This window comes from Myotis lucifugus, unplaced genomic scaffold (assembly GCF_000147115.1).
Source record: "Myotis lucifugus unplaced genomic scaffold, Myoluc2.0 scaffold_77, whole genome shotgun sequence".
NCBI lineage: Eukaryota > Metazoa > Chordata > Mammalia > Chiroptera > Vespertilionidae > Myotis > Myotis lucifugus.
The window spans coordinates 953,736-967,354 of NW_005871125.1; positions in this window are offsets into that span (position 1 = coordinate 953,736).

Here is a 13,619-nt window from a genome sequence, read left to right on the forward strand (position 1 = left end):
TAAAGCATATAATTTAGTCACTGTTTTGTAGTGAGGACGTCTTATGATTTTATGAGAAAATTTTGACAAAACTTAAATCTCATCAGTGCAGAACTAGCTGGAGAGCATTTTTTAAAAATGCGGACTTGATAAATATGAAGTTGGATTTATTTCCTAATTATGTAGAAAGTTTACATACATTCCAAGCTCTACTATCACTTGGAGAAACTCTTCAGAATTTTAAAATATGTTGAGAACAGCATCTATTTAAAAAAAACCAATTCAGTTATTCACCCTAGTAAATTGTACATATTCCAAGAGAGTAGAAACACTCTAAATATTTTCACTTTATCTTTCTTTTGATGTAATTAATACACTGTATAATTGGACATAGACATGATTATGTGATTTTTTAAAAATATGCATATGGCCTTGCCTATAGTCTCCAATTATTTCACGAAAGGTAAAGGAATCTAATAGCTCCAGCCATTCTACTTTGCTTTTGGATATGGACCTCCTTTGCTAACACTTTTAGCAGAAACAAGAATCAATTCACACAGTGTAGGGCGTTATGACTGCACAACAGTGAGTTTCTGCAGAAACTATGGCCAGGCTTTCAAGACAGCACAACATTAAGGATGGATGGAAAACCAAGAAGAGATCACACAGTCTTGGTCATGTCAAATCGCTCCTCCCCAGAGAAAAGACCTATCTGATCGCACGCCCTTGTCCAGTGTCCCTTTTTGTGTTGAAGCACTAGTTTGAATCATTGTTTTCTCTGCTGGTCTCACTCTCTAAGTCCTAGAAAAGCTGCTCCATTCTCGGTACCTCTCCCCGCTGCTGCGCTTCAGCCCCAATCAGAGGCCAGGGACATGTAACCTCAAAGAATGGCCACAACTGCTTCTTGGGAGGAGGGCCAGCGAGGGTATGTGGACCCTCCCACAGCCCCTGGACACCTGCAGGTGCCTAGCTAGGAGGTTTGACCTGGAGGAGAGGGGACAGTGGCGTCCCTCCCTCCTGCCTCCACATCTGCCCAGCCCCCTGGCAACCCGTGGGACACTTGGCCGGCGCATTCTCATTTTCTTGAGTCCTCCCGTTCTTCCTTGCTCCTACCGTATTTTTGTCACCAGTATTGTTGGCAAGAGAGCACAGCACAGGGCTATGACTCCTTCCATAAATACGCCTGTGCTTTTCCTGAACCTTCCTCCATCCCTCTCCCCCCCTCATCCAGGTAGGGTCTGCCATGATCTCCTCCCATCCAAACCCCACTGTTAGCATCGCCCTTTGACAATTTCATTCAACAAGCCCGCACCGACCCAAGCCCACTCCTTACCAGTCCCACCTTCTCCCTGTTAACCGTGTTCCTTCCGCTGCTAAGCACCTCCTCCACCTTTGCCGCTTCCACTACTGCCCACATTTGAAAAAATTCAATATACGAGACAGTGTGAATTCAGAAAGCGTGTGTGTGTGTGTGTGTGTGTGTGTGTGTGTGTGTGTCAGGGTCTTGGGCGTGACTTAGTGCTGGACACTCAGATGGCTCAAACTTCCCTGCCAGGCTGAGGCCGCCCGGCCGCGCTCACCTGTCTGCGCCCAGGTAAGCAGCGAAGTGCCAGCCCGGCTGTGTTCCAGGACACCTGGCCCGCAGGCGGCGGTAGCAGTGACCTGGAGCCACAGGGGCGCCCCTCCTGCGCGTCTGTCTCTCCCCCCCCTTCCCTCCAGGTGATCTGCTTCTGTCTGGGCACCCCTCCCTCCACAGCGCCTTACCTCAAACAGGGGACCGATCTTGTTCTTCTCCAGGTAAGCCTGGATGCGGGATTGCTGATAGGACGCCATGGAGACAGCAGAAGCCTCGCAGAGTGCGGGCTGAACGCGCGCCTCTGCCCGGGGCTCGCCCGCCTGCTCCCCGGACTGGGGCTGGGACAGGAGCTCACGAGCCTGGGCTCCACGGCGTGCGGGCTTGGCCCGGCCACGGGTAAGCCAGTGGGGCGCCGACAGCCCGACAGCCCGGAAACCCGCACGGCGCCGCCAACTCAGACAACTCGGAGACGCGGGGGGAACTCATTCACTGCGCTCTCCGGCTGCACCGCCCCCGAGGCTCCAGGCTCTGGCTGCGCGGCACGGGCTGCGGCGCCCCGAGAATTGGAGCAGCGGTGCCTTTCTCCTCTGGGCGGCAGCAGCGGGGACCAGGGGGCCTGAGGCTAGCGGGGAGCTGCTGCTCCACCCAGAGTGGCACCTGGGGGCGCCCTCGGCGGACGGGGGCCGGGGGCTGCACCTCGCCTAGAGTGTGTGTCCGCATGCAGAGTGCAGGATGCGTGCGCCCCTCTCCCAGGTTACAGCACAAACCCGGGCTTCTCCCCAGCCTGTGCTCGCCCTGCCCGCTGCTCCCTAGCGACAGCGCTGCTCCAAAAGCCAATGGTGAAGGGGCTTCTTTCAAAGTGCATATAAATCTGGTGCTTGTTGGCTACTATATGGCAGCTGCAAATGCAGTTCGCAAGGGGGTCGTCCCCACCACCCCATCAGAACCTCTCCTCGCCACCTCCTGCTTGGCCTACACTGGTTCTGGGTCCGAGAAGGGCAGGGCTGTGAAAAGGCACATGGATGGGTCTGAGGGTTTGCCACGAAAATGAAGTTACCTTCCTTTGGAAAATCTGGCTTGGCTTGGAGCAAGTGGACCTGGCGACTGCAAGCCGAGAGCCCAGCAGGAAACTCCCAAGGGCTGGGAGCAACACTTCAGCTTCGGACAGGAAAGCAAGCCAGTCCTCCCTTCCAAGATTGCCTTCCGAATCCACACATAATCATGTCTATGTCCAATTATACAGCTGCATCTCAGATGCTACCCTATTCCACTTAACGGTGTTCCTGTAGATACTACATGACCTCCTCAAATTTAGCCAATACCTTTCTTATCGTGCAGGGATTTTCAATTTGAAGATCTACAAACACAGATGTTTCTTCACAGAGCTCTCTTGTGAAAAAACAAACAGAAACCATTGAGGCTTCCAATGACGATTTCCCTGGCTCCTAACCATGACATGATAACCAAACTAAAAAGATTTATATAAGTAAATATGAAGATTTAGAATGAAGGGAAGAACTGTCTTTGAAGCAGACTATAACAGCATAGATCTCTTTTTCTTCACTGTGTTCTGGATTTCTGTAATTCATAGTTTATTATCATCAGTGTTTTTCCACCGGTATTTTAAATGATATGCTTATGTGGAAACGTGCAATAGTTAAGATAAGAATGGAATATCCCCAAAAGTATCATGAATTTCATTTAAATAATTCAGATATGAGATCCACCAAGATACCTAAGAGCTTAACTATCACTGGTAAACAGAAATAGACATGATTTGCCATGACCGGTTTGGCTCTGGATAGAGCGTCAGCCTGTGGACTGAAGGGTCCCAGGTTCGATTCCGGTCAATGGCATGTACCCTGGTTGTGAGCACATCCCCAGTAGGGGGTGTGCAGGAGGCAGCTGGTCGATGTTTCTCTCTCATTGATGTTGCTAACTCTCTATCCCTCTCCTTTCCTCTCTGTAAAAAAATCAATAAAATATATTTTTAAAAGAGAAATAGACATGATTTGGAGTGGGAAGATGCCCAAGTATGACTCTGACTGTCCGACTCAGTGGTCTGCCCAGGGAGAGTTCAATAATAACAGTGAGATGCTCAGGGATGTCATGTGTTTTCCATTGTGGATCAAAGATGTACTTACTTATATATTTTAAACATGTCCAGAAGAAATTAAACATACGACCCAGGTGAAAAGTCAAGTATTTTTGATACCACATAGACTGAAGAATCAGAGTGGTATTTTTCTGAAATCAAGGAGACATACTTTTTAAAAATCAGATAATTAACATGCTAACTAAGTCTTCACTGTTCTCAAAGCACTGCACGGGGGCATTGGGTAGAAAAAGACAAAATACATATTAATGGGAGAATCGTAAAAATATATACATTTGTGTCTGTTAATACACTGAATACCCCAAAATTACATTTTTAAAATTCAGGAAATATTTTTGAAAGTTTTCAATGCCTACCTCAAATACTAATTCCTTTTCTTGGTTCTTTCCACTTATCCCCAAACCTGACGTCATTACTACAATAAATATGTATTGCACAGCCTCTCCATGGCAGACATTACGTTAGGACAGAGGATGCAAAGGTGAAAGTCCCTGTCTTTATTCTCGGGTGTTCAGTCTTGTCTAGGCAACAGGCACAGACACAAATAATGACATTAAAAGTACTGTGCTAATACAGTAGATATATAGAACATGTCGTGCATGTACTAATGATGGAAAATTACCTGTGCCAGGATCATCAAGGAATGCTTCATAAAGGAGATGGTGTTTGAGCAACATGTTGAAGGAAGAATAAAATCTTAAAGTTTTTCAGATAGGATTGGTAGAGTGAGGATGCCGATAATATTTTAAATGTTGGCATAAAAATTGGCATGTACAAAGGCACAGACACACAAAACAGATGGGGGTTAGAGAAACATAGGGTGTGGTTGGAGGAAGACGGCAAGTGAGGTTAAAAATGTAAGGAGAGTAAAGCTCATTAAAGGTCTTAATGCTTTGTTAAGACGTACAGACTTGCATATTTTGGGCAATGAGAAGTGACTAGTTTTGAGCGGAGGAGTATTATACAAAATCAGGTAAAAGTTTTAGAAAGATTCCTTTGGTTACAACACTCATGAAAAATGGAAGAATGATATGGAGATTACAAAACCATTTTGGGTGACAGAATCCATAAACAAATCATGAGGGCCAGCCTTAGGACTTGGTGTACATAGAGAGGATGCGATGTATTCAAGGAATATCTGAAGACTAATTTGTTGATTAACTATTTGTAGGATGAAGTTGGAAGAAGGAATCAAAGATGACCCTCTGATTTCTACAGTGAAGCTGGGAGATTAATAAGTTATTTGCCCAAGTCACCCAATGAATAATTGATAAAGACAGGTTTTATTCAGGTTTTTCTAACTCCAAATCTGAAACTATTTTAATTCTCTATCCAGCACCCTGCAAACTAGTCAATAATTTAGTTTGCAATTATCATTGTCCCCTAGTAGGAAGGGGGCTGTCTCATGACCTGTCACATAGTAGGCACTCAATAAATTGCAGTTGGGTGAACCGATTACCTTTTAGTAGATCAATTCAATCCAGCTATGTTCTTTCAGGGTAAATTTTGCCTCTAACACGTGGCATTTTGTTCTATTTTGTTCCGTTTAATTAATTAAATGCATATCTTGGTGCCTCTTTTAAATTGCAAACTCATCAAAATCATGAACTGTATCTTAATAATTCTCTTATACTTTACAGTATGTAACAGTATATTGTCATATAGTAGGTTCTTCCTAAACATCTTTAATTAATATCCTATTGCTGTACATTTTAAGAATTTATTTCATTTAGTCCCTTTAAGATAATCTGAAAAGTAACCATCGTCTTAGATTGAATTTAACCATTTTCACCCATAACATGGCACCCTTATGATCCTTTCCCTTTATTTATTTTTATTTTTTGGCTTAAGTACAGCATGAAAAGGCCATTTTCTCTGGGATCGTTTGACCTCATTGTGTTATAGGATCGCCTGTCAGCATAATTTACAAATATACAGAATCCAGTTTATAGGATGTACTAAAGCCCTTGTCTAACTTCATTTGTAAGACACCTTGCACAACACGTTACACAGATGATTTTTGATGAGAGACAAGAGAACAATGGTGAAGGCCAGTTGACCTAATTAGAAAGTATTAGCAATGGAATCCCTTGAAATTAATTAAATATTGAAATCAGAGAGCAGGGAAGTTCTGTACAGGCTCCTGGAATCAGACTACTGGCCTGAAGCATACTTGTCCCCTTCCTGTATCTCTGTCAACCCTCCAAAGTATAACAGGGACAAATCCCTGACCAAAGAACTCAGTGCAGGATTTTGATTTTTTAGCTATAAGGTGGAGAGGCTACATCAGAGACAGAAACGATAAAGCAGGTAAGTGGAAACATGGAATAGTCCTGAGTGAAAAACTTCCCTAATGTAATTTGATTTCAAAGTCTGAATTGTCAGAAAAAGAATGATAATTATGGTTCATACTACATTAACTTATTACACTGTAGGATATTCTATATATGAAAACTTTCAAAATACATGTTTCAGGAAACAATTCAAAAGATAACCAGGGTATATTTGGACTCTAATACAAGAATGTTTATTATCATTTCACATATTATAGATTAATTTATTTCAAGGGATTACACTGCTAATTACAAAGATACTGATACTAAAATACTGTTAGATCTGTGGTTAGCATGAGCATGGCTCATATCGGTGTTAGTATGTGTGAAGGGCCATTTAAGTCTCCACTGAATTTGATTCTTTTTAATAGCTCCTCAGTAAAATTTAGAAAGTATTTTCTTGTTTACTGTTAAGTAGTGGTTCAAGTCCAGCTAAAAGGGAGGGATGCATTATTTGGAAGCCTATCAATTTCAATCATTGAGAACATTGACCTTGGAATTCTAGCCCAGGACAGAATCTAGGCTTTGCCACCAGCTGTGCGATCTTCAAGAAGCTACTTATTCTAGTTCATCTGTAAAGTGAAGGCAAATAGCACTTAGTTCCTACGTTTATTAGAGGGATTACATGAGGCAATGCAGGAAGCACTCAATACAGGGCCAGGAACACAATAAAGATTCAATAAAGGGTAGTGCTAACATTGTTATTATTGTAATTATACCATAATAATTATCACCACCATCACTATCAATTCTTTGAGAATGAGATGAACCCAAATGATGCTGCCAGCTTGTGAAATCCCAGCCTTCTCAAGTGACATATCTCTTTAATTTCCACATTTAAATATTAGGTTTTAATATTTAATTTTTAATATGTGGGATGTTTATAAGCAATTAGCATCTAAAATACTTTATGTCAGTAACTTCATAACATGTTTACTTGCATTACATCATGAATCACTGAAAGGAAATCTACAGATGCCAAACTGTGTAGATACCTTTGATATTATCAATAAATTGTTAAGCCTGACATGCTTTTTGCTTATACTATCCAAAATAATACTGTCTTAATTTTTCATCCCAATAAGTGAGAGTTTTTGTTAAGAAGAAAAATAACTTGGACAATGAAAAACTGTCACAAATACTGTAACATGATACTGGATTTATTGAAAGGAAGGAGACAATAAGAGGGACTAAGCAAACAAAAGATGACTTGGTAAGGAAAAACAGTCTTACTTGGTGAGCAGGGTGGGGAACCAGGCACTCTGTCTGAGACAGGATGTGCTCCTGCTCCCGTCCAACTATCAAGGAATAAGGAACATGGGACCTACTTCTCCAACACGCATCTCTGTACATGCCAGCTAATGCTCAGCCATTACACAGCACCTCACAACACCCCAGCACTAAAGGTTCAGTGTGCATTTTAGAAGAACGAGTGGAACCTGCACTGCCTAGAGGGAATTTAAATAAAAAGAAGAAAAAGGAAGACAGCTCTGCAAATAAACGCTGGATACTACACACCCCAACTAGTCAGCAAATTCTCTCCTTCCGAAGTCAATGTTGGTCCATTTCTGAAGGGTAATACTCATCCTCCAATCCTCAACAGGTTTTGAAACTCTGAGACAGAGAATTCTATGATGTCTAAGCATATGCTAAGCTTCTACACATGTCAGGGAATCACACTGACATATATCTGCCACAAAAGATTTATGATGAGGTCATGAATAATAGCAGTTAAACTTGGTAACTTTTGCCTGGGAAGATTCGGAAACCAAAACCTGAGTGAATGAATGAACAAATGAACAAAAAAACAGGCATAGAATAAATGAATTAAAGAAAGAATAAATAATGCTGGTAATTCATTAGGCATATCCAATAACCAGTTTCTCAATCACTTACATTTAAATCCCCCTTTTTACATGTGTAATAAAGTCTAATAGATTTTGTTCAGTAGATTCTAAGTATTTGTCAAGTATTTAGATATAGTGTTTCAATAAGATAACAGCACTGATTTGCCTGTACGTGTTTCTTGAATCTATCCTCTTCAATTTGCCACTTTTCTTTTTCTCTTATCTTTTTTCTTTCATTTTTTTAAGGAGGGTTATTCATTCATCTTGCAGCCTGAGCCTGAAACATGAGTAAGCAATTGTCAGTGGTCAGTGAAAACCAATGGACTAAAATTGATGACAAATGTTTTCTGTTACATCTCTTTTCTAAAATGTACTGTAAGATCCCTTTGTGTGTAAATGCTGCTCTTGACAGTCATATCCCTATGCATATTTTAATATAAAATCATTGCCACTGAACCCAAGATTTCATATATGGTATGATGGCTCTTCCTTTCTTTCAGCATTCCTGATGACTCTGCATTGCCAAAACTATTATCAAACAAAAAACATTTATTCTCATTTTCACTTCGTTAAGAAAATGGCATTGTATCAAAAACTTGTCTTACTGTAGCAATGACAGTAAGAATATTTCAAAATTTAAGTAGAGAACAAGGAAACATGGCCAACCTTCTATATTTCACTGATATTTCATTTTAAAATAGTCTCCCTAATACAGAATAGTACTAAATGTAAACTGTAATTTAAAAAAAAAATTTAATGAAAAATAATTTTTAAACCTCAATGAGATACTTATACCCACTAGTATGGCTATCTATATATATAAAAGCCTAAGCAACCATCCAACCAGTCGACCAGTGCTATGACGTGCACTAACCACCAGGGGGCACTCAACTCAGGAGCTGCAGAACTGCAGTAACTTGGCAGCTGTGGTTCTCGGGTGACACACCCGGAACCACAAAGGAGGGAGCCCAATTCTGGGGTGCGTCACCTGAGAACTGCCCTCTCACAATCCAGGACCCCCTCAGAGGATGTTGGATTGCCAGTTTCGGCCTGATCCCCACAGGACAGGCTGAGTGACCCCACCGGTGCATCCGTGCACTGGGCCTCTAGTACTGTAATAAAATAAAACACAGACAATAAGTGTTGGCAAAGATAAGTAAAAATTGGAACCCTCGTACACTGCTGGTGTGTATGTAAAGGGTGCAGCCAATTTGAAAAAGTCTGGCAGTTCATCATAGGGTTAAATACCAAGTTATCATATTACACAGCAATTCCACCACTAGGTATATACTAAAAAAAAAAAAAGAAAACGCATGCCCACACAAAAATCTATACATGAATGTTCGTAACAGCAATATTCATAAAAGCCCCAAAGTGGGACTGATCCAAATATCCATTACTTGAAGAATAACATGTGGCATGTACATTTAATATGATTTTGTAATAAAAAGGAATATAGATAGTACTAATACAGGCTACAGCTAAATGAAACCACAACATACCACATACTGCATGCTTCCATTGATGTAATATAGCCACAATAAGCAGACCTATAGAGCAGAAAGTAGACTAGTGGTTTCTTAGAGCTGCTGGATGAACAGGAGACAGGGGGAGGGGTGGTGGGAAAGGGGGAGCATAGGGGCAGAGGAAGGGTGAGAGGACTGCTAATGGGTGTCTTTTAGGGCTGATAAAATGTTCTAAAATTTATTGTGCTGATGGGTGCACAACTCTGATCATGTTAAAAGCCATTCAGCTGCACACTTTGAATAAGTGAATTGTTTGGAATATGAATTATATCTCAATGAAAATGGTATTTTGAGAAATAAGAGTCATTGTTAAATTTTGCTGGTTCCAAGGTACTCCTAGACTCTTTTTTTTATTATGTGTGACAGAGAAAAATATTGTTATAAAACACACACACAGATATAAACATCCTAAACATGAGTCTTTGGTGAGCAGCATGATGGGATAAAATGCAAGATTAAAAGCAAGAGAGTTAAATGACTGCCTAAATCTGAGAGTATGTGCACCTGTGTGGACTCAGGAACTGAGAGGCAATTGGCGAGGCTGGTAAGAGGGACAGATGCGGTGCGGAGAGGAAGGAGATTTACTAGTACAGCTATATTAAGTCGATGTGAATGTTGGTGAAATAAATGAGAATATGAGAGTATTTCCAACTTGGGAAATATTCAACAAAACCGCCATTCCATCTTTCTTGCTATGCAGTGGGACTTGTTTTGAGGGTCTGTCTGCAGGGTAGGTGCTGGGCCCAAGGGAAGCCATCTGCAATCCTGTGTTGCTGGCTTCTGGGACAGGGATTATTAGAAGTCCTTTGGCTTTCTTTTTTTCTTGAGGTTAAGAATTATCATTTTAAAACTTCTGATTCTCTACATTTCAGCACTTAGATTTAATCATGCAAATACTCTGTAACTTGTCTCTATCACAAAAGTGGAGCTTTTCAGAACCATCCCTGATGGCCCATGCCTACAGTACACTGATATTCACTACTCTGTGTATTCCATTATATGAAGGTAGCACAATTCATTCATTCACTCTTCTCTTCCAAGCTTTCACTTAATGCAAACAACATTGCAATAAAATTCTCAGCCATGTCTGATTTTTCCCATGGTCTAAACTTTTTTTCAGGGTATAAACCTGGCAAAAGAACTGCCTGGTCATAAGAATGCACAAATTTAGATTTATGAGACACTGTGACATTGCTCTCCAAAACGATTGTGTAAATGTGTAATCTTTCCCACAACTTCGGGGCGTTCTTTTTGCCTGAATCGTCACACATACTGACGGGTTGGCACATAAAAGCTGTGGGTCTCAATCCCAGTTCTCCCTCACTACACATGCATTAAATCCAAGCCCCTGGGCTGTTAACCCCGCGGACAGTGCCAACTCTGCAGATCCCTGTCCTAGTTTTCCGTTTCTTCTTCATTTCTGGCCCAAGGCAATTTCCCTGCCTTTCTCAGCAGTTCAGCCTGTATTTATAAGGCTGTTATAATTTATTGATCAATTCTTGGTGTTGGTAGCTGGAGGGTTTTCAAGTTATCTGTACTGCCAGTCCCTGACATGCCTGAGAACATTTTCAGCACCTGAGTGATTTTTAAACATTCCCCAGATGCTAGACACCATAAAGAAAATAAGTGGAATCAAATTAGCAACTATGGTGAGCTTAAACGTTTTCGCTTGTATTTATTAGTCACCATACTGCACAACAATTAATGGTAGGGACTCCACAGCTTACCTAGTTTGCATCCCAGCTCAGTTCCTTACTAGCTGTGTGACCTTGGGCAAATTACTTCATCTCTCTGAGCCAGTTTCTTCCTAAGATAAAGATGTAAATAATAGAACCTAACCCTGTGGGGTTGCTATAAGGATCCAATGAGTTACTATTTATTAAAATGCTTAAAACTGTATCTGACACAGCATGTACTGTGTAATCATGTGATAAATAAAATGGAATGACTATTAAACATCCATTTTTGTATTATCCATGAATATTTAATAATGATCTTTCTTTCAGTCCCCAGCATGGACAATATAACATTTTAAATACTTTATCCAAAGTGTACAGACATATCTACAGGAAGTTCAGCCTAATAAAGAACTACCTGGGCCTCACATTGAAAGAAGTACCCCAGTAATTTACTGCTGTAGTTTTCTGCTACTCTCTACATGCTCCCTGCGTCCTCTAGAGGTTTGCTCCTATTTATTTGTTTGAGTGTCTTTTGAAAGCTTTTCTTTAATGTCTGGTGAGCCTTGATTGCACTTTCATTTTTTAAAGTATTGCACTCAAAGGCAGATCAGAAGGCCGCACCGGGGGCTATAGTGTGGCAGACTGCTCTCACTGGTCATCCTGCTGAGATTTCTGGGTATTTTGATGGTGGACCTTCTGGAGTGCATGCCTCCAGGTCTTTCTTTGGGGTTGGTTAGTTCTATGGTCAGATATCCCAATACCGTTTTCATACTGAAAATATATTAATTAAGGTGGGTGTCAATCGTATAGAGAGAGCGCTTTAGCCTGAGGTTCCTTCTTCAAATACATTGAGTGTGCTTTATCTGTACTCTCCTGTGCTTTTCTCCGTGAGCACTTGCCTACTGACTGAATTAGATATTTTAGAGAGGATAAATGGTGATGGGAAAAAATGAATTAAATCACGTTAAAAAAATAAAAATATATGTCAAGACAAAACCAAACAAGCAGAACCTCCTCAAAATCTGCAAAGTTTGTTTTCATTGCTGGGTGATGGCATGCTATTGCAATCACCGGGAACTTCCTTGCGACCTTATTTCACCCTCAGTGAGACAGGCTTCATTCTCGCATGCATTCTGTATGGCCATACCGAACTTACATTCTGTCAATCAGATCTTACTCTTCCATCCTTTCCTGACTTTCCACAGAACGTCGTTTCTTCCTAAAATGCCCTCTTTTCTTTCTCTATTTGCCTACAGAGCTTCTCCTTTCCTTAAATATCCAGCAGGATGATCTCTTCTGTGAGGGGCTCTGACTTCACCAGGCAGAGTCATTCTAACTTATCCCTCTGTGCTTAACTGAAACGGTGCATTGACCTCTACTGACATACTTAATGTCCTTCTCTTCTAATAAATTTGTATATATGTCTTCCTTACTAGTTTGTGAATGCTATAAAGTCAGGGACTCACGTTATTTTATGAAACCATCTTACCAACTGGAAGCACTTCCACTAACAACCAAAGAGATCTACACCAACTGCGTTCCATACTCTATTTGCTGTAAGAGTCAGGTTGCCCTGGTGAGAGCTTAGACTTTTATTATGGTATGGCATTTAGTTAAAAAAAAAAGTGTGTGTGTGTGTGTGTGTGTGTGTGTGTGTGTGTGTGAGAGAGAGAGAGAGAGAGAGAGAGAGAGAGATATTATCAACATTTTAGGAAAGTATTAGCTAAAGCTTTTTTATAGTTAAGTATTTAAAATTCTAAGTGATGATCATTTAGAGTCTCATTCTGTAACCTCAACTGCATGCATTACAGATAGCACAGTCTCTGTTGCCCTTTTATCTACTATGATTTCTGTTGTGGAATTTAATATGAAAGAGATGATTGTTCTGTAATGAATTTGCAAGTGTGCTTCCATTTGGAAATGCGTATCCATGTATGCAGGTGCCAGCTGGATAAATACATATAACAGCTTTTTAAGTATTATAGATTTTACTCAATGATGATGATGGAATCAATACTTAAAATCTGTGGAAGCTTATGTTTTCATTGAAAGTGACAAACGCTGGGCCTGGTATATAGAGTGAACCCTGAACAGTACTTTTTCTGGACCTTAATGTTTCTATACAGTTTGAAGAAGAGCCCAGCAGCTGAAGCATTAGGAAAAATTATTCTCTAAGTAAATTTAACTGAAAATTCTGTAAAATTTTTGGGAAAAATGCAAATAGTTGCAAAACTCATAGCTATGAGAAACTTGACATGATAAAGACAAATGTTCTTACAAATATCGTAAGATTTCATTAAGCAGCAACTTCAGAGATCCTGGAAGTAAATGAAAGTAAAATTATAAAGAAGTCTATTTTCACTTTAAATGTATATAGTATAAGTTTCATAACACGCAAATGAAATCCACTTCTGAAAATAAGTGTGCCACTAATTTCCTGATAATTCTTAAAAATGTCTTCACCCCAAATGTGAGGAAAATGAATTTAAAACCATGGGAATGTTTGCTTAACCAGATGGAGTCTGGAGAGTCAAAGAAAAAGGAAGGATAAAATATGATCTAA